Source organism: Atheta coriaria, unplaced genomic scaffold, assembly GCF_025399875.1.
Source record: "Atheta coriaria isolate IRGN ID8LTWV9N9 unplaced genomic scaffold, Caltech_Dcor_3.1 hic_scaffold_6_pilon, whole genome shotgun sequence".
In the NCBI taxonomy this organism is placed as follows: Eukaryota; Metazoa; Arthropoda; class Insecta; order Coleoptera; family Staphylinidae; genus Dalotia; species Dalotia coriaria.
This window is the reverse complement of record NW_027045448.1, coordinates 9,687,846-9,713,678: the sequence shown is the minus strand read 5'-3', so window position 1 is coordinate 9,713,678 and position 25,833 is coordinate 9,687,846. Positions and strand designations below refer to the sequence as shown.

The window sequence follows — 25,833 nt, the reverse complement described above, 5'->3', positions numbered from 1 at the left end:
TTCTACATTAATTGGAATACATAAGAAATAATTAATGGATGAAAAACAGCGGCGTGTGCGGCGCAAAGGTCAGCTCCAAGCGAAATGATTGAACCGAGAAACTGGTCTATCGAAAAATTATTTAAAAAATCATTTTGCTTCGTTATTATTATTATGTAAAGCATTTTTTAAACGGACCACTTTCACTTTTGCAAGACTACCAAAAACTAAATCGAAGCGGCGTGCGTTCGAATAGATTCGGACGTCGGATCGAATTAGAAACTTCATTTGTTCATTTTTAATCTAAACACTTTGAAGATTTTTAAATTCCGTGTATGCACACACCGTACAATTGCAATTTTAGATTACTTGCGGCTGATATTTTAATTGCTTCAGATAATAATGTGTCTATTATAAAAAGTGACTCAAATAGATTATGTTTTTAAAATAGTTTGATGTCACTAATGTTTTTTCTGCATTTTTTTCTGCAGAGAAATAGTTTATTTAATTCGATCCGGAAATTGTATAATCCGAAATAAATCAAGTTTGGAAACCGAAGATTTCGCTTTCGTAAAAAAATAACTCGCTAAATTGCATTAGATTACTTTTTATTGGTAATTAATTACGACTTGTTTTAAAGTTTTCTACTCTAGAATGTTGTGTAAGCTTTAGGATGATATAAGCTCTAGACATCCCGGATCAATAAAACCCAGCGTAATGGAGTGTGCTGCAACTGTGCTGAAAAATGAAAGCAATCACATTATTTTGCACTTAGGACGCCAAATAAGGCGTCATAATGTACACCGGCAATTTCCACACGAATGATTAATTAGCCCTAACCGACGTCATCTAATGCCGTTAACAATTTGCACACACTTTGCATACCAAAGCGCCAGGTTCTACTTGGATAGTTTCGGTTCATGGCGGCGTAGATTTTCCATCAAGCAATACCAAACAACAATCATGCGTCGTTGGTATATTCCATGTTTTGCTGTTAGCACTTTATCTGGAGTCCGTTCATTCACATAATATGGTAATAAGTAGTATTCTCTTAATGTTGCACTATATTAATTTAGTCTTCGGCGGTGCGCCTCGCTGATGGCTTCCTAAACCCCAAAGAAATTGCATTAACAGTAGGAACGCTAAGCCGTGTCGGTGAGTTAATTATCTCCTTTAATAGTTCCGTTGAAGGTTAATTACTACTTTGGTAATGCGAATGAAGCCACGAGCTGCTGTTAAGATAGATATTTATTGTGTATGGAAATGTATTTACACATTGACTGGATTTGAAACGAAAAAATCTAGTTATAGTGTAGGAGTGTGTTTACAACATTCGATAAACAATTAAAAGTAACATGTCCGGTTATTGAGCTTTTTCTAATCATCATAAATCGTGAAACTATGATTACAGCGCTTAATTAACTTATAATTAATTATGATATATGATTTAATCTTTGTGTTATAAGTCACAATGTAAGACAATATCACATAAACATAATATTCGCATTAATACGGGTGTAATTTATTTTTATATTAATTAATTACTCGAGAACCATACGCGCTACTTTTGTAATTGTTTCACAAATTTATTTTCTATTAAATTTTACATCTTGAAACATAAACCTATTATTATAAAGGTTAATGTATGAAAAATTATAAGTAATTAAACTTTGTTTTTATAAAATTCATAACATTTACACAAATTTACTTGTATCTTCTGAGCAAAAAATGTTATCAATAAAATCTTTATAGCATTAGATGCATAATTTAATTCTGCATAGATCTGTAAAGAAATTAACGATTTAACTTCAATTCTTTTGGTGTAATTTATTAATAACTGTAACTATTACAAGTAACTGGACCACTGCTATTTGTTCTGTGCCATACGTCAATCCATGCATTGTGTAAAACAAGACAGCACGACAATTTGCCGTGATGTATTTGTTAATTTAATATAACTCACGATAGCGATACTTTTGATGCGATACGTCTGGTCCAAGGTTGCTCTAACAAATCATTTTATAAGAACAAACTGTGAATTAATTAATAGTTGCGGTTATGATTTACGTCTGCGGGTTCGAAATTAAATTTAACCGAATCGTACGTGTTCAAAGCTGTAGATTTTCTTAAATGTCAACCGTTCATTAAAAAATATGAATAAACAACTTACTCACTTTTCACATTGTAATATGTTTCTATAATTTTATTGCTGTTTTATAGCTCAAAATATATAAAAGTTGTAATAACTTGTAAAAATGATTCGAAACGACATTTTTACGTTTTAGTGTTTTTTTGATGGCTGGAGAAAATATTATTTGTAAATCAATATTTGAACTTAAAAAATTATTACAAATTTTTATGTCGTGAGGGTAATTAAAATTTATTTAGAATTTAATATTGCTAAGTATTTAGCGATCGATATTTAAACTTTTCGCGTTTTGTACTAGTATAGTTAGCTGCGCGAAGAATGCGTTCCATTTACTTGAAGATTATTATCGATTACATAGACCGCGGCGTCTTATCATCGACAAGCATCAGAAAAATGGCCGCTATCAAGCGTGTCCGACAAGCTGGCACAGACTGTAGGCTAATCAGTGCGCTTGGCTATAAATGGCATTAGATCTCTGTTCGCATCGACGCGCGAGTGTGGTATGCGATTGAGAAAGCACAAATTAGAAATAATTACAATGCATGAATGTCAGCGATTTTTAATATTGCCTCCCGCGTCAGACGTGCTAATATCATGCATTAATTAATTTATACCACGTATATAACATTCTTATACGCATAATAAATTGCACATCTTGCATACATAGTTATTAATTATCTCTTGACTCAATTGATTTTGTATTGTTTGCTTAATGGTAATGTGCTTTTTGTTTCAGGTAAAGTCTAGCTGCGTGCGCGCACAATGATCGTAAGCTTTTGGCGATAGTATCAAAGTTATGTGAGTATAGACTGGTTAAAATGCAAAGTTGTTGGTGCGCAAACAAATAATCGCAATCAATCGATGCCATCGAATGATAAAACAGCGAAATAAGAATTGCTCGAGGAAAGTTCGCACTCGACGACGTAAATCGCGTGCACATTTTCGCGCGTGTAGGCTCCAACGACCGCTTCAGCCAAATTTGGTACTCTGATATTGGTGCATTACTCTGTTATTTCTGTAATAAAACATGTTGCATCAAAGTACTACATTTGTGTGAAATGTTTCGGGTCAATAAGGTACAAAAAAGGTCTATAGAACAAATTTTACATTATTCACGAGGGAATTATATCTGCATACGCTTTATTTTAAGTTTAAAGTTAGTTTTAATACATGCAAAATTTATTTTTTGACAATGGCGGCCGAATCATTGTTTTGTCGTAGTGTTTCTCATAATTACACTGTGCGGCATGATAAATGGGTGAAACGGCGATGGCGTAGGCGGTTGAATAACGTGTCGTCTCGCTCTTTCTCTTCGTCTCACCGCGGGCACTAATGAGTTTCAACAATAAATCACATCGATACGCCTCTAGCGTCTATTAATTGCTGCTGTCACGTGCTTTATCTGCACGTTCAAAAATGGCTATCGCGAGTCCGCAAACAAAAAAGGATCAAGGATAACAAAACCGTTTTTTTTTCTTCTTCATTTAAATCTAAACTAAACCGAATGACATGTTTTTCTTTACATATGTCAACATTGTCACATTTATCGCGAAGTGTCCTTCTCCTTGTGGAACTATCGGAAATCTTAATATTTAGGACCGAGGTCAGTCTTTTAATAAATTAGACATGCAAACCTTACAAATACCTACATCCGGTGTGTTGCAGCTACAATTTTCTCGTATATTTTTTTAATACGCTTTCAATTGTTCAAAAGAAATACTACAATTTTTCTTAACATTGTAAATTACCTTCACGAACACAATTATTATCATTCGCATTCAAATCATACATGGAATCGATACAACCAGTTCGAGATCTAGTACATGTGAAATTTATGATTATTCAATTCAGCAATAATACCGGCCGTTAATAAAACTCTTTTCAATATTTATACCCGCACATACACACCAACGATTCTCTATTTTATTAAGCGATTTGTGCGTGTTACCGCGACGGCAATCATTTTACGACAGAACAATATGCAAACGCGAAATGCGCGAAACGTGCACGGACGAAAAATGCGCGACCTTGATATCACTGCTTTTATTGCTTTTCAAATAGTTATCGACGGCTTAAACTATAAAACGTATGTTGTAAAATCATTTGAATGAAAATCAGGTAAACTTGAAGCGATATAAACGACAAAACTTCAATGCTGCAGATCAATTTCTAAAAACAATAAAATTTGAGCTTGAACGGTAGTTGTTTATATATAAAGAAATATACCTACTTTCTTAAAAAAAATAATTCTTTGTTTGCTATTCTTGGTAGTTATTGATTAGTAAAGTCAATTTATTCACAACGTGCGCTAATCATATTTGCGAATGTTAAAGCGGGGGCATTTAGAGATAATTAATAAAGAATGACTTTGCAGTTTGCATCAAATTAACATGTGCACATTTGCAACGTGAATACACTTACTCGTATTTGCGTTTTCCGCTCGACATTCAATTTCACATTTTGCGCACTAATTATATTTGTGTCAGATATTATCTGCGCTTTCCATGAAAATGCAGCAAATTCAATTAGATTAAATTTTTCGCCAATAATAAAAACTATTATACCTGCATTCTAGTAAGAAAGTTTCACGCGTGCTAAAAATTTTCACGTGATTAATGAATAAATCGGTTTGTTGTAAATATGTATCATCATTCATTCGGTCGCTTGGATCCTTCTCGTGCAGGCATGAATGAGAATGTCGACGACTCGAAAAATGTTCATCGCGGCCTCACGCGGCGAGGCAATTATTATAAAACACAGACGGATCACTTTCTCCCGATTCAGAATATCCACCTGTTTCTCTGTGTGCGTCTGGGTTGTGATAACTGGACACAGCGTGCCGACGTGACGATACAACCGGTACCGTAGTGCAATCACAGTGCGAACGCGTCGACGCGCGTGGTCGTCTCTTGAATTCTTAAGGAGACACTCACTTAAACACTCGGACAACACTTAACTTAACCTATAAGTTCTCTAAGTAAGCTTAAATTATGTTTACTTAGTTATTTGCACGGCAAACTCGCACTGGTACAATCAGTGGCATATTATTCGGATAAATTTAACTTCTTCGGATTTTTTGCGTATGTGTAGGTAATTTAACGTAACCCAAAGTAGCGGATGTCGAAATGATTGACAATATACAAATAAATTTGCATAAAGTTGACTTTGACGGCCAATTATTTCCAAATTCGCGTTCCTCGTCATCGCTACCGTGCTTAAAACCTTTTTTATGTTCATAAATGCTACGCATATAAAAAATATGCCCGCTATTAATTTATTATTTATACAAAACGTTTTAAAGTTTAAATCGACTCGTGCTCGCATCGTGATGAATAGAAAACATTCTTAATATTAGTTTAATTATACAAAGTGTTTTAAGTAATTGAGTAAGTAAAAAAATATTACGTTTAAAACATTAGTGTTAATTATCATTAATCAATATTAATTTCAAAACTGTGTTACTGTAAAAAATATTCTCACATATATTTTAATGTTTAAGCATGTTACCAAGTGAAAAATATTAAAGGTGAAACTGAAAATGTTAAAAATAAAAATAAAAATAAAATTCTAATCATTTTTCATTCGTGGAGTCGAGTGTTAAAAAACGCCCGGCGTGTAACGTGCAACACTCGCAAGTGTTCGAGAATGTGACTAAAGCATGAATATTATTTCAAGATCTATTGCGCCTTGAGGCGGTTTCAGCGTGTACTCTTAAAATCTTATTATTACTTATTACCCACCGACAGCGTTGACGATTAAAACACGCCACGACACGACACATTACGTATGCACTCGCCGCACGCATTTACATAAAATTTAGCTTGGCTTAATGGAATATTTAATAATTTAATAAACACTAATTAGTAAACGAATTTTGAATAGGTTTTTTACTTCTTGCTGAAAGCCCGGTTAAAATGTATGGTTCATTCAAGTAAAAAATTAGTTTTGAATTTATTCATTAAAAAATAATAAATTATTATGAAATGTTTTTACAGAGGTTTAGTTCTAAACTAATTACTAGAAAACTAGTTGCAATAAATTATTAATTATTTAAAAAGTAAGTTTTAAATTATTTTTAGAAAATTTTATAAAATCGTCAATATTTTTCAATTTAAAATTAATATCACCAATTAAATTTAGTAAATAGATGCGCAATTGAATTTTAAACAATTTTCTTAGAAACAAATAACAATAAGTTAATTAGTTTTGAAGTAATATTCGAAAAACAAAAATTATATAACTCGTTTATTGTGAACTTTGCAATTTAACGCATTGCAGCTTGAACTTTATTAATTTGCTTAATCGCTTCATAATGTTTTGACAGTTTATGCTTTTTTTACCAAAAGCAAAAACCCTAATGTATTTATTGTAATGTCATTGCATGAAATTGAATGGCACGACTGAGTTTGCGTGCTCAGATGGCTTTGCATAAAACAAAAGTAATTCCCACGATACTTTTTGTTCGTCGACTTTTATTTGCCACTTTTTTACGATTCGTGCTGCAGCTGAGGTGAATATTTATGCGCTAGAGTAATTTATTTAAAGAATTTAACGGCGCCATAGCACCAATTCAACAGAATATCCTTGAAACTGACATACAACAACATAAAACTATTTTTCTAGATAATTTCTAAGTCTTAAACCACTCCAGTTAAGTAAAAGTACTGCGTTTATGTTAAATTAGTTTTCAATTTGCCAAAATTGACATTAAAATTACAATTACACTTACGCGGATGTAATTTATGTGAGTTTAATAATAGTATTTCTGTTTTAAGTAAATGCAGCATGCAACAACGTGAATTGCAGTATCATTATACTCTTAGATTGATTCGTTTTGTTCGATCGACGAGAAAGGTCAAGGTTTCGCTCACAACTGATTCAAACCGAAATAAACGCCTGGTATTTTTCTACGCTGATGTGCTACATGATTCTAATGTTTATATTCATTTATTTAATTTAACGTAGGAGTTGTTATCGGCTAATTGAGGCGTTGAGAACAATGGTTGGAATGTGATAAATCTATTCTGTGGTCAATGACAATTTTTTTGCTTGCAAACCCTTGAATAACAAGCTTCAGCAACTTTCACATATCACATATCAACTATTGTATTTATTCAATTAATAATTAATCATAATTAATCATGTCTCGTGTGATTGCCAACATTTAACCACTGTTTAAGTGAATAGTTAAAGATCCGTTTTCGCAATGATTGGAATAAATCTCTTACACGCTGTTATTGATACAAAAAAAAGTTAAAGTGCAAATAGTTTGCACATCTTCTTAGCCAATCGAATTGCATCTTGCTGTGTAATGCTTTGTTAATTTACTGCTTAGTTCTTCCACCGTTCCAAAGATTTATTAACATTTTTTTGAGGATTACCTATTTCTAATGCTATTTCTATTTCTATTTCGATTGCTAAACGATTTTTTTATTTTACCAGCGGCTTGGTACGCGAAATCACGAGCTTGACATTTTCGCGCTTATGCTGTGCGCTTTTCGTGGATCGAAAACCGTATGCATGCCGATGAAATTGAAACAATCGCAACATCCACGCCGACATCTGCGAACACATTTAACATTAGCATGGTCGTGTAAATAAGCAACAACCTGCTGATGTAATTCGAACTGGTACGAGTACCCAAAAGGCCGATTTAGATGTTGTGTTGCATTCCCATTTTCAATGCGCATTTATTACATTTATCTGTAAGTAGGTACTACATCCTCAAATTGCATTTCGAAGCCGAAGTTGTCGCAATATCGTGCGGCATTTTTGTGATATTTTAAATAAATCAATTGTTATTTTTTCTTTATTTTTGCGCTTGTGCACGAACTAATTCGTTGTCTTTGCTGTCCATGTAAACCAATGAACACATTCAGGCCGTTTGATAAGTGGCACAAATGGCCGAGAAGAAGTGTAAATGACGTGCCATCCCGACGATCATAAACGAGATGCTGCAGTGAGATTTCGTATGGTTTTAAGTAGATTATTAACACGTGGATCGGTCAGGTCCTTTAAAGACCTAATAAATATGTCCGGATGGTCCATTCACAGCCGTATGTGCCCAAGATAATTGGTCGAGATAAATTAGACGCAAACGATCGCCAGTGAAATGAATGTGCCGATGCTCTGAAGGTATACCAGGCGCGCTGCCGGGCCATCGATAATTTATTTATTGTCTCCTCGTTTCGTCGTTTCATTATTGTCTCTTCGTTGTCCGGTTTTTTCTTTTCCACCACGACGAGAAGGAAGCCCTCGGCCGCGACCGGTTGGGCAAAGTTATTGTTCGGTTCTTATTTCGACATATATTGTTTCTGATTTTGTTTCTTGTCTTACATTAGAAGACGTTTTATAAGTGGTCGCTAAGTTATGATTTCCTGAAAACTCGCACAACGGAGATGCTTGTTCGTTTCCACACGTATCTTGTTAAATTAAAGGAACTTCCATAATGTACAACTTGCATATACAGTCTGTTTAATGTATTGGTTTAAAATTAATTTCTTAATTTTTAAATTAATATTATTATATTGATTGTTATATGTTGTGGGATGTGATCGATTCTGCGAAAATATCATGTGTGTGTACACATTGTATGTGATGTTGATGGAATGGACAAATAGATGCATTTATGTGCAATAATCGCAACGCGCCGCAACACGTGAGCGCGCGCGCGCGCAACGAAAATAAAGCATGCAGATAGAAACGGCGGCGGCGTGGGCGGACGTTGTAAACGTTCGCTCATATTTTCTAATTGCAATCAAGATTATTGCGGACGATAGACGATTCGCGCACATAATGGTATTGCACACACGCCGGCTGCTTATGGGCTTTTTGCAGTTCGACGCGCGATTGCTATTCGCGAGTGCATTTCAATGCGATCGCATCTCGACGTCTCATCGTCGGACTTGGCGCATTTGCGTAAAATCCCAGAGCGATTTTCAGCCACTTTCAGATCGCATCCAAATTATCGCGTGTGTTTATCCTTTTCCTAGCGCGTTCTTATCTCTAATATACTCACAATAAATGCATCTAAGAGCTAAAAAACATTGTAAATTCAAAGTGAATACAATTTTGCTGCTTATTTTTTATATATGAATTTCTAATTTTAATATCTGTGAGATTTGACATTTGATTGTGTTGGATAAGGAAAAGTTAGGATTCAATGTGTCGGAACGTAAAAATCAGTTTTCGTTACAGATTAATCTGTGAACAATCTTCATGCGCGAATAAAAGCGCAATTATCTTGCATTTCCTTTGATGTATATATCCAAGATGCGATAAACAACGTGTAATAAATCGATTATTAAATTGGGAAAGCTTGGCGATTTCGACATTTCCATTATTCCATTTGCGCTCGCGCGTTTTTCTTGTGGTCGGCGATTGCAAAAGCACAAGAGCTCGCGCGCGGAAAAAAGCCTTCCGGCTAATAAATATCCGCAGATCGCATGCAACACCGCGCGAGAATATAATATTCAGAAACGATTAAAATGGCATTTTCCCATGATTTCTATAATTGTACAACAATTCGCATTTCGCCTGCCCGCCTGCATGTGTGCTGGCATGCAGTCTCTCTCATCGAGAATAATATCTGCACGGCGATAGTCTGGTAATAATGGCATCGCCTTCGAGTGTAATTAATCAGTTACCAAACAACGACGACTCCTCGCCGATTTACAACCATTACGTTATTGCGCCAACCAGCGCACAATTATTGCTTGACTGGAAATATATGTACGTTCATCTAACTAATCCTCTATAAACTACAATATCATATTATTGTTGGCAAATGTGTTAACATTCAAGATAATATTAAAGTTTAAAGTCAATAAATTCATAAATTATATTTTTTTCTTTAAAAAGTTAAAAATGTGACTTGGGTAGAACGTAACTTGCACCCTTTAATATTTTTATGCACAAACTGAAATGTTATGTTGCCTCATGGTACTTGCTAAGATATTGTTTGAAAATCTCTGTGCAAATCAATAGACCCGTATACAAACACATAAACTCTTACATTTTTCGCAAATCTGCACGTGCAAAAAGCCGAATACGCGTAGGCTGTCGGCACGGCGAGAACGAAAAACAAACCAAAGAGTAGAAATATAATAATTCACTCAACTCCCAACTCTCAACCGGGGCTAATTTCTACATTTCGTTATGTTACGCGAACGCTCGCGCTGATATTTATTCGACGCGCGCAACTTTGCCTATTTATTGTTATTGTTCTTGCATGTGCTTGATTGGTTCGATACGAATTTCATAATACTACTCGCAATGTCTTCTTTTCCATTGTTCCCAAGCTTTGCCAGTTTGTAACTTTCTTCTCTAATACTTATTAAAACAATAACAAGAACCATCATCATCATCATGATGATGATAATAATAATAATAGTAATGCTAATAATATTTCCAATCCGGTGTAAATGTAATAAAATACTGAATCTAAATAACACGAAACGTCGGAGCTTGAATCCGTAATGCCTTTATGTTCTGCGAGCAGCGATCGCCCACGCTGGTGAATTTTTGATGTTTGGCATGCTGAAGTCTAATGCGCACGATGCTTTCATTTTTAATCCTTTTCAAATATAGGAAAGGCCAGACAATACAAAAGAACATTGGATTTCGTCGTATTTCATCAAAAGATACGACACGAATTTCACACCAAAACACACTTTAGATTTTCGAGTATTTTGATGTGTTTGAATGATTTTAATGCAAATAACGTTGATTTTTTTCTTATCCATCATTGCGGCATGTTTTACGGCCTTTGCTAAGTATACGCACGTGTAATAAGCTCATATTTTATGTGCGTTCTATGTGTATTGGTGGATTGGTGACATTCAGAATGTAATTTATGAAAAAAGTGCTTCGATAAAATGTGTGTGAATTTTTATGAATGCATAACGAATAACGACACGAGCCGTGACACGGGCCGGCGGTGATCGAGGAACGACCCGAATGTATTTCTTTTTTATTACCAGGCGTCGTTTGATTCGATTTGAATTTACATTTCTAGTGGCTGATTAAATTTTCGCCTGGCGTATGAAATACATATTTAATTAATTGATGTTTTAAGTACTCTAAAAGTAGGTGTCATTAACATACTGTTAAAGAGTTTATTCTTTGCCTAGGCATTCAATTTTTTACTAAATTCGATCAGTAGAGTAATAAATAATTCACGTGGTGTTTTCGTGTCTATTACATCTAAAAATATACAATACCATCCAATGTGAAGCTACTTATTACCTTATATACGATTATTCTATGTAAATATACCGAATAAGTGTAACACGTAGGTATTTATAAGGCAGTTACGACCAAATTAAGCAGCGGTCACATTCTTACCGCATCGAATTATTCATATCCGCAGTAGTGGTATTGGTTTATATCACGTCTAAAAAGTAATCGTTTTGTCAAAAGCTATAATTTGTTGTCGTGATTGAATACATCAATCACAATTTACAGTTATTAACTCGCCACTTTAGAGCGATTAGAACAAGCTGGGCTTTTCGCAAGGTTAATTCCACAACAAACTACTACCTACCATTCCTACCAAATGCCCGCAGTGCATTTACAATTTACAATTTACACGTTTTTGCTGGTTTATTGCGTGTGCATTCGACAACTCGATTATAAATACTACACTTGGGTATCTATAATTTTAACTAGATACCTATTTCGATGAAGTGTATAAGTGGCGCTGTTGACGTTTTCGATTTGATTCAGGCTTCATTTTGATTGATCTCCACGGTTTTCGATTGTTTTCGTTTGCGTGCGCAGCAATAGCCATGAGCGACAGACACGATTTAATTCAGCTATGGTAAAAAAATGCATTAAATATATTAATAAATCTAATCGATTTTGGAAATTACGAAATCCGCACGAAAACTTATTGTTTGCTTTTAATTTCGGTCAGAAGTGCCACTTTCTTGGAGGATAATTGCGTTGCTGTGATTTATTAACAAGATAGGAAGTGTTTGGTTATATTTTTTCGTAACCTTCAAACCTATTTGTGGCGTAAGCATAAATAGGTCCATTGTTGTAGTTATTTATTAATTACTCGAAAACTAATCAAGATAAATGAATTTTTTTTACAAAAATCGATTCAGTATAAGATTCTAAATCGAAATAAATTTTAATTTTTCAGAAACAATTTTTTAATCAAAAGTTATAAGCAAATTTATGAAAATGTTATGATTGTTTTAAAAATTAAGTAAAATTGTAAATAACTTTTGTGTAGTAATGTGATCATTATAATATTGACATTGATAATGTAGAATTTAATGAGAAATCTATCAATGTAAGAATCGCAGCATAGGTACATATAGTTTGTGAGTAATTGTTCAATAACTATAAACTTTCAAGTATAATATTTGCCATTATATGCTGTGCAGTTGCAAGCTTAATGTTTACGTTTAAATCGTTGGCATCTTTGAGACTTTGAGATTCAAATTAGTTACGCTTTCATTGACTGAGTGACTGACTACCTCACACAATTAACATTCCGTTAGTTTTTGCACGTTGAGTACGCGTAAACATCGAATCGAATAAATTACGACGATTGAATCATTTTTTAGTATATAAATCAAGGTTAATAGTCAACTCGTTTGCAACTCGATCAGCCAGAATTCAAGCGATTTGATTGACTTTCTATTATATATCGGGCGTAATAATTTGATCTTAAATTTTAACAATTCTTTGTTGATTGTTCCTTGTTGCAAGACATGCATTAAACTAAAAAATAGAATTAGATCTACACTGTTGATACTAAAGTATAAATTGCATTTTCATGGTTTAATTTGTAATTATTATTTATTTGTTTGCGTTTTACTGCCGGCACGAATTATTAAATATTTAGCAATAATACGTTGGTAATTTCGTGCGTTCATGATTCCCATTAGGTGATAATGAAATCTCCGAGAGTAGTTGAATGTTAAATCTGTGCCGTTCTTACCGCTTCGATTTGCAGCGTTTTGTCGATGTTGCAAAACTTAATTATATGACAAGGTGCATTCTATGTCATTGCATATACCATCTCGGGCTAATTAGTATTTAAACAAGCTGTGCATTTCAAGTTATTGAGACTAACAAGAACGGATTGCACGTGAGATTCTTATTCATTGATATTGATGTCTTTGTTTGGTAAAATTATCGGCATTTTAATGCTTAAATTAAATGTCTAATGGTGAAATTATCGAAATTTATTTCTTACTATTTTTCAGCTAGCAAATAATGATTTCCTATTTAAGAAAATTAAGAAACCAGCCATAAAACTTAGTTTTTGCTGATAAATTATCATTTTATAATTGATTTCTTAGTTATTTACGATCTGACGCTCTTTTAGAGAAAAATCAACCGTAAACTTATCGTAATAGGCTTTAAATATACGTTGAGAATCCAATAATTTAAATTTTGTTACCTTTAGCATTCGCTTAACATTAGACATTATTAAATATTGTATTTGCAAATGTGCGCTCACAAAATATGCCACCACATTGCAATATGCGTAATAATTTTGAAGCTCACTGATTTTAGTCTTCAGGCGACTGCTGACTTAACTGAAATGTTTAATGAAAATACTATTCGACGAGCATATAAGTATATACTACATACGTAACTACTAATATCGCAGAGTACGTGTGTAAGTGAAGATATAATATTTAGAAAATAGGCAAATTTTTACATTAACCACACGCATGTACGCATGTTGAAGCGGAATAGTCGGACATGTGTATTGAACACTCACATCCGAACACGATTTATTTTATTGGCTTTCTACTGGCTGTTTTTGCACGTTTTCGAGTTAATTGAAAACTGCACGCATCGTAAAAATTGTCACCTTTATGTGCGCAATAAAAGGGATTTGTGATGTAGTCATAAAAACGCCATCGATAACACACACAGCCAAAATGTAAACAAAATTTCTTATCATAGTGCCCTCGAAACACGACTTAAAAAATACAAATACAACCGTTATAAAACGTTATTTTCATTGAAAAAAAAAAGCCAAATTTTGTGGTATTTATTACGTATGTAAGTTGTGTCTTGAGTGAAACAGGAAATTTGCAATTTTATTTCGAAAAAAAATTGATGACGTTAAGAAACTACAAATTCTGTCTCCACCCACATGTAATGTCATATCATTTGTAGACCTTTCACGTATCTAGTATTTAGTTTCAGCTCTTCCTGCGCGCGGCGTCGATCGCGCTCTTTGTTACAATTGATTCATTCGCTTCTTCGCGGCACACTCCAAATAAATAATATGCATCGCGGCGAACACAATCGAAATACATAGTTATGTTTCGTAGAACAATGGTACACGAAATTAATGTTTCGACATTGTAAAACCCACCAAAAGAACCGAATTCGCCGCGTGATGAACACGTTGCTCGAATTAGCATTCAGAGAGTGTACAATTTATTTTTTTCCAGTGATTTAAGAGCGAATAACTTTGGGCTTCAATTTACAAGCCGACATAAATGCTGTAAAGTTGATAGAAAAATTAGGAGCATTGCGTCAAGACAGCAAGATAGTTTTTAATTAATTACTCGGAAACTATTTAAGATATTACAATTATTCTTTTAGTAGCTAAATATATATTAAATTTTATATCAACTTATGTTAACAAATTATTCTTTATGTTATTTGAGGAAGAGATAAAGTAGTTATAAAGTTAAAATTGATACAAAAACTTGAAAAAATCAGCAAAATTTTTACATCTTTCGATCTTTTCTCTGAAAATAGTGGGTAAAATACAATTTTGATGTTTTACTGATGAAAATATTGTTGGTGAAATCCTGTTGTGAAACGAATGTTGACTTTCCACACAAAAGAGAACAGCCGCGGAATTCACTACCGTATTTTGTAGTACCAATGTATTTGCCTTACAACTGTGTACATATTAAATATGGGCATAAAAAGTAGCGGGCCGCTGCAGTTTTATTTGCGGTTTTTATACCCGAGAAAGTCCAAATTGCAAGGATTCTTGCGAAATGCCACTCGCAAAACGAAGAATTTAAATTAAAGATGTAAACTTTAAATCTACGTGCGACCATAACTGATTGCAACAAACACACAACGTGTACGCACGCACGTAACAGTTTCGGTTTTTCCTGGAAAACTATTCTTTCAGGCCAGCGATGATCACATTTACAAAGGATGTGACTCATCGACATGTATGATCTACTTAAACATTTCTCCATAATATATTTATTTAAAGTATATTACATTATTTAACGCCATCTATACTATTATTACAAGAGTGGTTAAAATGCTTTTAGTTTTAGAACAATGACTCACTCTGATTTCTCACATAGCCTACTTAAATAATGATAAAACATAAAAGTTTATATTTAAATCAAGCCGTAGGCGTGTTAAATTTGTATTATGTGCTTAATCTAAACACTTTTAATTTCGTTGGTACTCGTACATGCATTGATTTCTGCAGGCTGCATTATTTCCTATTATACACCATGTTTATTGTTTAATTTCACTTTCAAATAATAAGAAATTTATTAGCACGGCTACCCACTATACTTGTATAAAGTATAGGCCACCCTGTATACACGTGTGTACTTTATTAGCTGCTTGAATTAATGCGTCACTAGTACTTGTCGCTTATTTATTTCAATAAAGCCTCGTGCGCGCATATCTTCCGCATATATTGCAAACGTTGGTATAGTACACCCGACTAATATAAATACTCATTCGGCAGTAAACGTACGGAGAATTATTCGATTCTTCACTTCTGGCCAGAGGTAGGTGTTAGAACAACATACAATAGGTGTTCTATTGTATGTATATTTCCAAACGATTTTCAATCATTCATTTCGAATGCACGCGAGATGAAACGCAATGAATCTCTCCACTTCTCGCCAGTGTGGTGCGTGGGCGGCTTTCATCAAATAATTGAAAGCGTTGCTAGTGCAACTAACGCCTTGCTTTTATTTTAAATGGTAGTGTGGAAGTATAAAAAATATACATGGCTGAATGAATTCAGCTTTTATAGTTGCAAATTTTTTGTTTTTTAATCAATTACTCGAAAAGTAATCAAGTTATATGAATGATTTCTTCACAAATTTATTCAATGGTAAATTCTACATCTATTTATTTGTAAATTACATTATGAGTAGACATATTGCAATAGTTATAACCTAATTTGTTTCGATTTTAAAAATTCTTATAAAAATTATCTAAAACTTTTTGTTTAATAAAGAAATTATTAAAATATTTACTCAAATTGATGTAGAATTTTATATATAGGTATATTAATTTTTGTGATATTCTACCATGTCAAAAACAATAGAAAGTTAAATATTTTTACAATTTTAGATATTTTTTCCGCTGACGTTAAAGAAATTCCAATTCATCATTATTTAAGCTATATTTCACGTTTATTTACATTAGATTGTTAGATTTTCGGATAAGTAAAACCGAAATAGTGATACGCCAGTGCCTCTGACTCATACTTGAAATTCATACATGAAAGTTATATGATACTAAACATTTCTAGGCAAATATAAATCGACGATTCTTATTCATATCTTGTAAAAATCTCTGGTTGCCTATTGTGGTTTTACTCATTTATCAATATACAAACAATACGTTTGTAAGCCATCCACCGACACATATGCGACGCATTTTTAAAGTTTTCTACACTGTTGAATGTAAATTATCTAGGCAATGTGCATATTTACGGAGCTCACACAAGCAAACACATACAAAATAATCTTGAGATAAACGTGTTAAAACGTTCGAGAGTCAACTATGAACATTTAAACCAGTTTAAGTAAATCACATAATCGTTTCCTGTGTTGCAATTTGCGTTTTTGTCTATGTTAATATAACCTTAGACTAACAGTTAAGTAATGTTTTCATCATGTTTTACACGTAGCATTTTTTCATCTACTTGTTTAAAAACAAAAAATTGCAAGATTTGCTTGTAATGCTTATTGTATCCTGTTTTTTGCGTGTAAGTCGGTTAGTTGCCTTTTAGGTGCCTAATAAAGCAGAAACTATTTCATTACATTCGTCACTTGACGATGATGTTTATTTTATGCTCTGATAGTTTTAACTCTTTTCGTATTACCGTTCGGATGCCCGCCGTGCTTCATTACCTCTTGCGACCACTTCTATGATTGGATAATTAATTAGTTAATCGCTGAAATCGTTAAGATTGTTGTACGTAATTAATGAATGTTTGTTCAATCGCCTTGCGTTGGACGTGTTCTCACGAGCAGTAATTATGTATGTTGATATTTTATTTATGTTATTGCCATATATTACCAATTACAGAAAATATATGTTTCTAAATATTTGCGGAATAAATATTTGTCGAGATTTGTGTTATCAACTTTGAACCACTTAGATCTGAAAGCAAACAAATTATAGTTATTTACCTACGTCTGTGTCTTTGCCAATAGAAATGTTACCGTCTAATAATTGCACAATTACAATTACATATTGTATTTTGTCCTGTCTTCTCAACATTTCTCGCACAAAAAAAAAAGAAATGTCAAGGCTTGTGCATACAGTTTCGCGCACTTGCACTTTACTGGTAATGCTCGTGCGCACGTACGCCACATGCAAAAAAAAGAATGCATTATATCGTCAACGCGAATGCAAATAAAAGTTGCAACATTTTTCTCTCGAACGCACAGGACTCAAATATATGTGTGCGTTTAAACGCCGCGGCGGTGATGAACAGAGATTGCGAATGCGATGGACTTGCGCGCGTCCTTTTTATTATTCGACTTCTTTTGCGGCCGGGACTCGTAATAAATTTTTGATGTCCGATTTCAATTTCGTATTCGACGTGCGTGCGCATTTTGTATATATATAAAAAAAAACTCGGAATGTAAATAAAATGATAAAGAGTGTGTATGACGGTACGTGAAATTAATAAGATGAAGCAGGAGGACTTACGGACTGAAGATGGGTGAATAATGCCAGATGGAGACGCGTCGAGTAGAGAAAAATAAAATGTGCATGAAAGAAAATCATTTCGGATTCATACGGCGTGCGTTCCGTGCGTCAAGTTCAAAGAACCTCAATTCAACAATAAAATAAATCAATATGTGCTCACGTCCACAGTTTACGCATGTAACATAAACAAATTTGTCAAAACGTTACAGTTAATATTTTAAATAAAACTTACATCACTAGTTTTTTTTTCAAATTTAAATTGTCTAAAGTTAAACAATTCTAGGCATTGATTGTATCTAAAATAAGATCATTCTTTCTCAAGTGATTCGTATACAATTCGTTGATGATGTAAAAGAGATAAGAACCCGGCCAAATCAATTTATATTGAACGGTGTCGGTTGTGGCTACTTGAATAGGATTGCGTGTCGATCGCCGTCTTCCACGGATCGAACGCGCTCGATAAATTAACAATGTAATGCTGACATGAATCTGCGCACATGTTTTTCACTTATGCTTTCCAATGTACCGAGTAATACGCAACTTGTCACTCACCGCAAACCGTGCATTTTTCACTTGCTAAATATGTACACTAAATTAACTTTTAATGTCATATCTTGCAGTAATACATAAGTTTATAATTAAGATTATGTCTGATTTGATCAATGTATGTTTCGATTGTGAAACTAGAAATTTTTAGACGTCCTGTGGCATGCTGTATGCAAAGCCTGATATGTGATAGTTATTATGTTTATTAAGAATAATTCAGACAACAAAGTCGGCACGCAGGATCCGCTTAGAGGTTTATTATTGCCAAGATACGAATTGTCTTCGCCTCGCGATGGTTGCGCAAACTGTTTGTATATACCTATATTGGCGATATTCGCCTTGAGTAGAAAGTGGATTTGTGCGGCTTAATTAGGCAGGAACAAAAAAGTGATAAGCGATTTTAATTTTTTGGTTTCGCGAGCATGTTCGCAACGATCGATGCTCCAGGATATAATTTCAACACGTTTATTATTGCCCGAATTATATGATACATTAAATAATAGTCATGGTGAAATGAAAGATTAGTCTTTGATTATATTATTACAGTTTGCGAAATTTTAAGTTTTATATACAAAAAAATTAAATTCAACCGATATTAGACTTTAAAATAATTTAAAAGTATAGAAAATAAGTCATTACTCATTTTTTTTTTAAAGAATGCAAATTGAAAATGTTAATTAGTTCAACATTATTATCAATTTATTCTAACGATGAGATGAAGGCGAGATAGTAATGAACAAACGAGCAAATTAAGATTAAGATTTCAATCTCCCAAGACTAGGATTACCGGATTACTGCATTAGCAAAATCGACTTTCCATTCGAATCGACAGTGGCGTACTACATCATCGCATCCATAAACTACTCCGAATAATCGCCAGCGTCTCCGTTTCTCGTCGCTCGCGCGCGCGATTCGGCGCGGATTGTTTTCGCCCGCGGGTAGTGTGCGTATTAAAAAGCGCCCGGCGACGCGCGCCGCGATACAGAAACGTGCGTGGCGCGATCGCTTTCACTCGCGACGTGCCGCGACGTGTGCCTTTTTCTCGCAGGTCGGCAGGTATGTGTAACGGTATCACAAGATACCGCCAGGCAAGAAGAGAGACACCCTGAGGGCATACGGGATCGCACGGGTCATTTACTAGTCTACTGCGGTACAAACACACACACGAGCTGGGCCTGCGGGTAATTTGAACACTGTTTCTTTTTTCTTTGACGCTTGACGCATTTTCGCTTCTTTTTAATACATTTGCTAAGAAATTCATAGTTCCTTGCGGTGTTAAACAATAAATCATTGAAATCTCAATGAGATGTCTTATTTTATTAGTAATTCTTTGAGATAAAACAATATAGTGCTCTTTTCATCTACAGATTGCAGAATGTTGCAAAAAATGCACGAACAACGAAATTGTTGGTCGTTAAATGTCACAAAATCTTTCCGTTTTGGTTCGAAATTGTGTAATCAGTCGTATGATAAGTTCAAGCGTGTAATTATAATAACTAGACATGTAATTATACTTCCAATTTAATCATTCACTTTAGTATCACTTAATTGAATTAAAGCTAATTAATTATATTCAAATACTTGACTACTAAATAATTATCTTCCTTACATAGTATTCTGGCAGTAAAACAATGTACATCTTAGTATTATTTCAATCATTGGCCATTATTATTGCAAAATTAGAAGTTTCCAAACCACCGTTAAGTAATACTGGTCCACTAGTAAATAATGATCGTGTATGTGACGAATTCGTAACCATCCGATGCTTTCCAACTTGTGGTATAATATAATGTTGTATTAAGAACTCTTGCGGCGATAGCAAACTACGATAATTCGATTTGGCGAAAATTGTTAAGTTTATTATCTGTTTTTACTAGATATTACTGAATAACGTGAGGCAAAATTCTATTACATTATATTCATGGTTTTATACAAATAAAATACATTTCACATTATAATTTTAATTTAATTTCGATATGTATTTTAGATTTTGGCGCGGAATGTCACATGGTTATCTAGTTATCAGTTAGAAATCTCTGAAATATGTCAACTGGACGATGGCGCAACTGCCCTGACCTGGTCAATAAAAGAAGCATAAAGTCAGCATGGCGTGCGCGGCCATTGCAAAACGACAAATTGAATGCTGATGTAAAATTAATGAACGCCGTCGTGTGTCGTGTGAGCATGAAATGCAAAAAACTAAAAACTAAACTTGACGCGCTTAAATAAATCGCCAGATAAAATACTTTTGATATTCTTATAAAAACTGACAATCTTTTAATATATGCACAAATGATCTACAAATGTTTTGCTATATTTATATGAATATAGACGATAAATTTCAGTTTTCTGCGACGTTTTATTGCGAATGTAGTCAAAGAGTTGTTTTATTTCGTCGTGCAAAACACCTTGAACTTTACAGACTTAAGTAAAGTAAACGAATACTGATAGGTATGGGAAATATTCTATTTATCTATATTGAAAAGGTTTTATTATTAAATTGGAAATAGATACTAAATATTTGCAAATCATTATGTTCTGCAGTTGACTTCCGCAAATCTTCTATTAACTGTAGATTAGAGTTTATGTAATTGGTGATGTTATGTGCGGTTGTGCAGTTGATTCGCTTTAATCCGCTGGCTTGTCGTTGCCGCGTTGGGCAATAAAATACCAAATTAATTGACTCCAATTAAACCGATTGCTAATTAACAGTCGTTTAAGTATCACGTTCGACTTTATAAGAGTGTATGCGTAGGTGCCATTATAGGTGAAGTTATAACACCAACAGGACAAGAAATACCCGTATCAAATTTAATGTTGATTGTTAACTTAAGAACAAACAATTGGTAATGAAAAATATAAATAACTAATTATTTAAAAGTTAAATAGTTAATTTTTTAAATTTATTTAATTTATTTGAAGTTGTATTTATGGATAAATTGACATAAAATATTTAATATTTAATTAAGCACGATTGTTCATGCAATTTTGAAACAATTATGCCTCGACTAGAATGGGCCATAGGTCAGAACGGGATGGCAATCCAAAGTTTCTATAAATGGTAATCGTTTGCTTCGTTTTTAAGTCGATAAATTTTGACACAATCTGAGTCAATATTCTTACAATACGACTTCGTATTGCAACTGAAGCAGTTCGTATTAAGTGAGAATCTAAACAATTACCCAAGACACACATTTCAAGCATATTTTAAATAATTGTATCTTTTATAACAACGTAAAAGTTCACGACTTTAACTCTTATTTAATTAATGCTTTGGAGCAGTTAGGCTCATACCAAAAACGTAAAACGCTGTCATTTCATAAAATTTACTCGCCTAAGAGGCGAAAACAACATTTAAATTTAAATGTAGAAGTGCTACACACACACATGACGTCCGAGAGTATGAATTAATAATTAGTTTAAGTCACTCCGAGCTGATAAGTCTCAAGTGCGCAACGTTCTAATTTCTTACTCATTAATCATATTTCTTAGCCGCGTCGGAGTTTCGAACATCCGAAAATAAAACTACTTTATACTTACAATCTTTATGCTGAACATGTGTCTGTCGAAAATTTAACATGCGATAGTACAAACTGTCAACCGTAACAAAAACACAAAGAAAACTACAAGAACGCAACAAAATGCCTGGAATGCAAAGGTAACGTGGATGATTGGCGCGAAGGTCGAAAATTTGATTTTTGACTGATTTGACTCATTTACAAATTAAATATTTGTTAAATAAAACAAACATATAAATACTCGTACGTTTATGTCTATAATTCTATTAGTAATTATAATATTTTAATAATTTAATCGCTGTGTGTACGTAGTTCAACATGTTCATTTACCTGCCGCTGTGTTCACTAATGAAGAGATTTGCTAATTAAGTTGAGCAAGTCAACGCGCGTACTTTATAATCTAATTAGATTCAGTCGTGCTTATTTATTGTTGACTTGGAGACTCGGTCGTTTGCCGCCGATGGTGCTAAATTGTCGAGATTCTAAAGACAAGCGCTTATTATTATTATTGAATATAACGACGATCGGCCTTGTTCTAAAAATGTTGCCAACGCGTGCCGATGCCGCTTTGCAATAATTTCTAATTGCATCCCATGATTCAATTTGATTTTCACACTTGAGCGCAACACACGTAATCTAGAGCGAACTGTGTGTGACATTAGTTGTTTGGAATTTATTAATAATTAAACTCTTTATGTCATCATAAAAGTCCAAAGCCAAAGGAGCCTCTCAGCACCAATTAAAGAAAAACAAGATTCTTAAAGTAATATTAGTATGATCCATATTTGTCTTTAAATGACTTGAATTTAAAATTATATATAGTAATAAATACAATACTTGTACATGTATTTATCTAATAAATCGTGACTTGTTGTTTTGCTTCATCTATCCGCCATGTTGCGTTATAACATTGCTAATTGCTTATTAAGAAGACAAAACGCAAGTTTTATTTTCACCGATCGATTTTGAGCTGCTTTGTAATGACGTCATTGGTCTCTCCATTGAGATGTCGAACGGTAGAGATGTTGCAACTGCAATGAAGAAACACAGCTTAATTTTTCAGATCTAGGCAATGATATAACAATGGATTTTGAAAAAAATCGTCGTGATAATCAAACACATGTGTAACATATGTAAAAATTTCAAACTTTAAGACAATCGGCTGGGTTTTGTTGGTATAAAAATTGCCTTACAGCTATAAATTATTATTGATGATTGACAAGATAACACTGGTTTGGATTCGAGCGCAAAATGAAATTTAAAAAGAATACAACAATTTCTAGTCGAATGAGGAGCAGCGAATGTTGATGTTATCAGCGTGCCGCATATAAAACGCAAAATGTACACTTCGTGTGTTGGCTTTCGTGTGTCGAAACTAAGAGTTTGCCTCCGAGAGATGAATTGAAAAAGGTTAGTTGGAATGGGAGAGTGTCCGTGAGGAGCTTCATACGCGATAACAATCCGAATTACCAATTAACGACTTGGTTTTATTGGCATAGAGAGTTTATTTACAATGTATCATGATAAAAAAACGTTTCTGTAAATAATTTGAAAAATTTGGTAATATTTGCACATAAATATTTCACATTTTCACGTTTTTCATTAAGTTTTATCACTTTATCATTTTATCACTTTTGTAAACTTACTGCCTTCCTGAGATATAAAGTTGCCTACTTTACAAACCCGTCAATAATTTAACGATTAATAATTTATTGAGCAACTTTCTTCGTGCACAATTATTCCTTCCTGAAGAAGTGCATCGTAGGTTTGCGAATGTCCAGTCGAACGGTCCATGTTGCTCTTTATAAGCGATTGATTTATGAGTATTTTAATTCCACGGAAACATACAATCGCGCACACACGCCGAGTGAACTTTAATGTTCATACAATCGCGGTTACAACGATTTTGCAAGTACACATACGTAGGTTTATAGTGGTACGTGCTCGCGTTCAACACATTCGAGCAATCGAACTTGTAATCTTCTAATATTGAGCGCAATGATTGGTCACATAAATCAATCGGACCATTTATACTGCTCTTCCTTGACTTCTGCGATTTTCTCAAATGTCACTGCACAGAGATAAACTGCAAGATGTATAATTAGAAATTATTAAGGTCACGAATAAATTTTTGCAAATTATTTGTAAAAACCGCGAATTAATGGTATTTAAGCACGGATTATTATTGTTACATAATTTATTCAGCGATTATTCATCTAATTGTGAACAATATAGTGATCTATGCGTTGTTACGTTAATACTCCACACACTGGCAACAAAACAAAATAATAAAATCGATGTTATGTGATGTAAGAGTGTGTTTATTAGGTATCCAGCAATAGAGCGCGCAATGCGGCTGAACGGCTGAAATTAATTAGATTCCGATGCTGATGGCAACGCGAAATGAACATTCTCGGCTAATTACAAAGTCAAAGCCGCTCTGAGCGCTGGCGCAATATTGACTGCGCGTATTTTTAAAACGCATACTCGTATTTGCGTTTGAGTATCGAAGCTGCATCTGCATATATAAAGTATTCATTCTGCTTGCTGCGTTTTTAGCCCGACGTGCTATTGACATGTCAGGAATGAAATAATCACTGCAATCACAGTACGCCGTGTTTTATTTCTCAACGCGTGAAGAATAGCTCTTTATTTATGAACTTATTTATCACTTAACTGATGTTTAACTTTGTAAACACTACAGTCTGTGACGCTCGAGTGTGATTTAAGCGATTAACACAAAATAAAATTTATTTCCATAATTTATATTCAATCTTTGTGCGCGTATTGGGTTTCGAATTATTTAGAAATAAATAATTCGGTAAAATAGGTTTTATTTCGTGACCAATCTTGATGACTTTTTATTAACTTGTATATCTGTTTCGAATATAACGTATCCATTTCGATTTCCGTTTCATGGAAATCGTCTTTTTTATGTTAGAATTCGAGATTTCAATTCGCATTTGTAGTCGGTCATCAATGCATTCGTAAGATAGTGCTACTTTAATTTATTACGATCTAACATTACATATCCGTATTCGTTCGAGCTTAAAATTAATGGAAATTATTTTAGAAATACATTATTCACTAAGTTGAAACATTTGACGCGATGGATTAAATCGTTAGTGTTAAGTTTTTTCTTCTTTTGAATCAAAACTTGGTAGTTTATATAGTTTACATTCGGTTTTGATATAATTTACATTAGTTTTAAGATTACCACTTTTATGGTTTTATGTCAGAGTAAAACTTAAAATTTTTAGAAAAAATGCTAAACAAAATTGAAACCGAATTTAGGTTTACTGTAAAAATGATACTTTCAGCACTTAATATTCAGTTAATAATTATTCATCTTAAAGCAACCAATTTCTACTTATTTTACAATAAAATGTAAATGAAAGTAATTCTAGACGTTGTCTGCATATGAAATTAAACTACGTATCAAATTACCAGACATAAACTCGAATGTGATTAATTGATTTTTTATGCCATTAATAATATTTTTATTAAGTGAATTATTTTTTGTTTATAACCAATCTGTTGAAAAATATTAATTGTCGTATTTCATTACGACTTACAGTACCATAAATAATGCACTCCAACGGAGAGAATCATTGATGAACGCAGACAAGAAATGTAACGGAATTCAATGAAACACATTCGTCGACGGTCAATTTTATTATGCTAGGTACATCATATCGTTATTACCTTTTTATATGC

General features: G+C 33.6%; 1 protein-coding gene across 1 annotated transcript in view; it reads left to right on the top strand.

The window, feature by feature from the left end:
• Window positions 1–25,833, top strand: part of LOC135794188 (Krueppel-like factor 5) — a 75,605-nt gene that overhangs the window by 17,233 nt on the left and 32,539 nt on the right. The gene's annotated exons all lie outside the window — the stretch shown is intronic.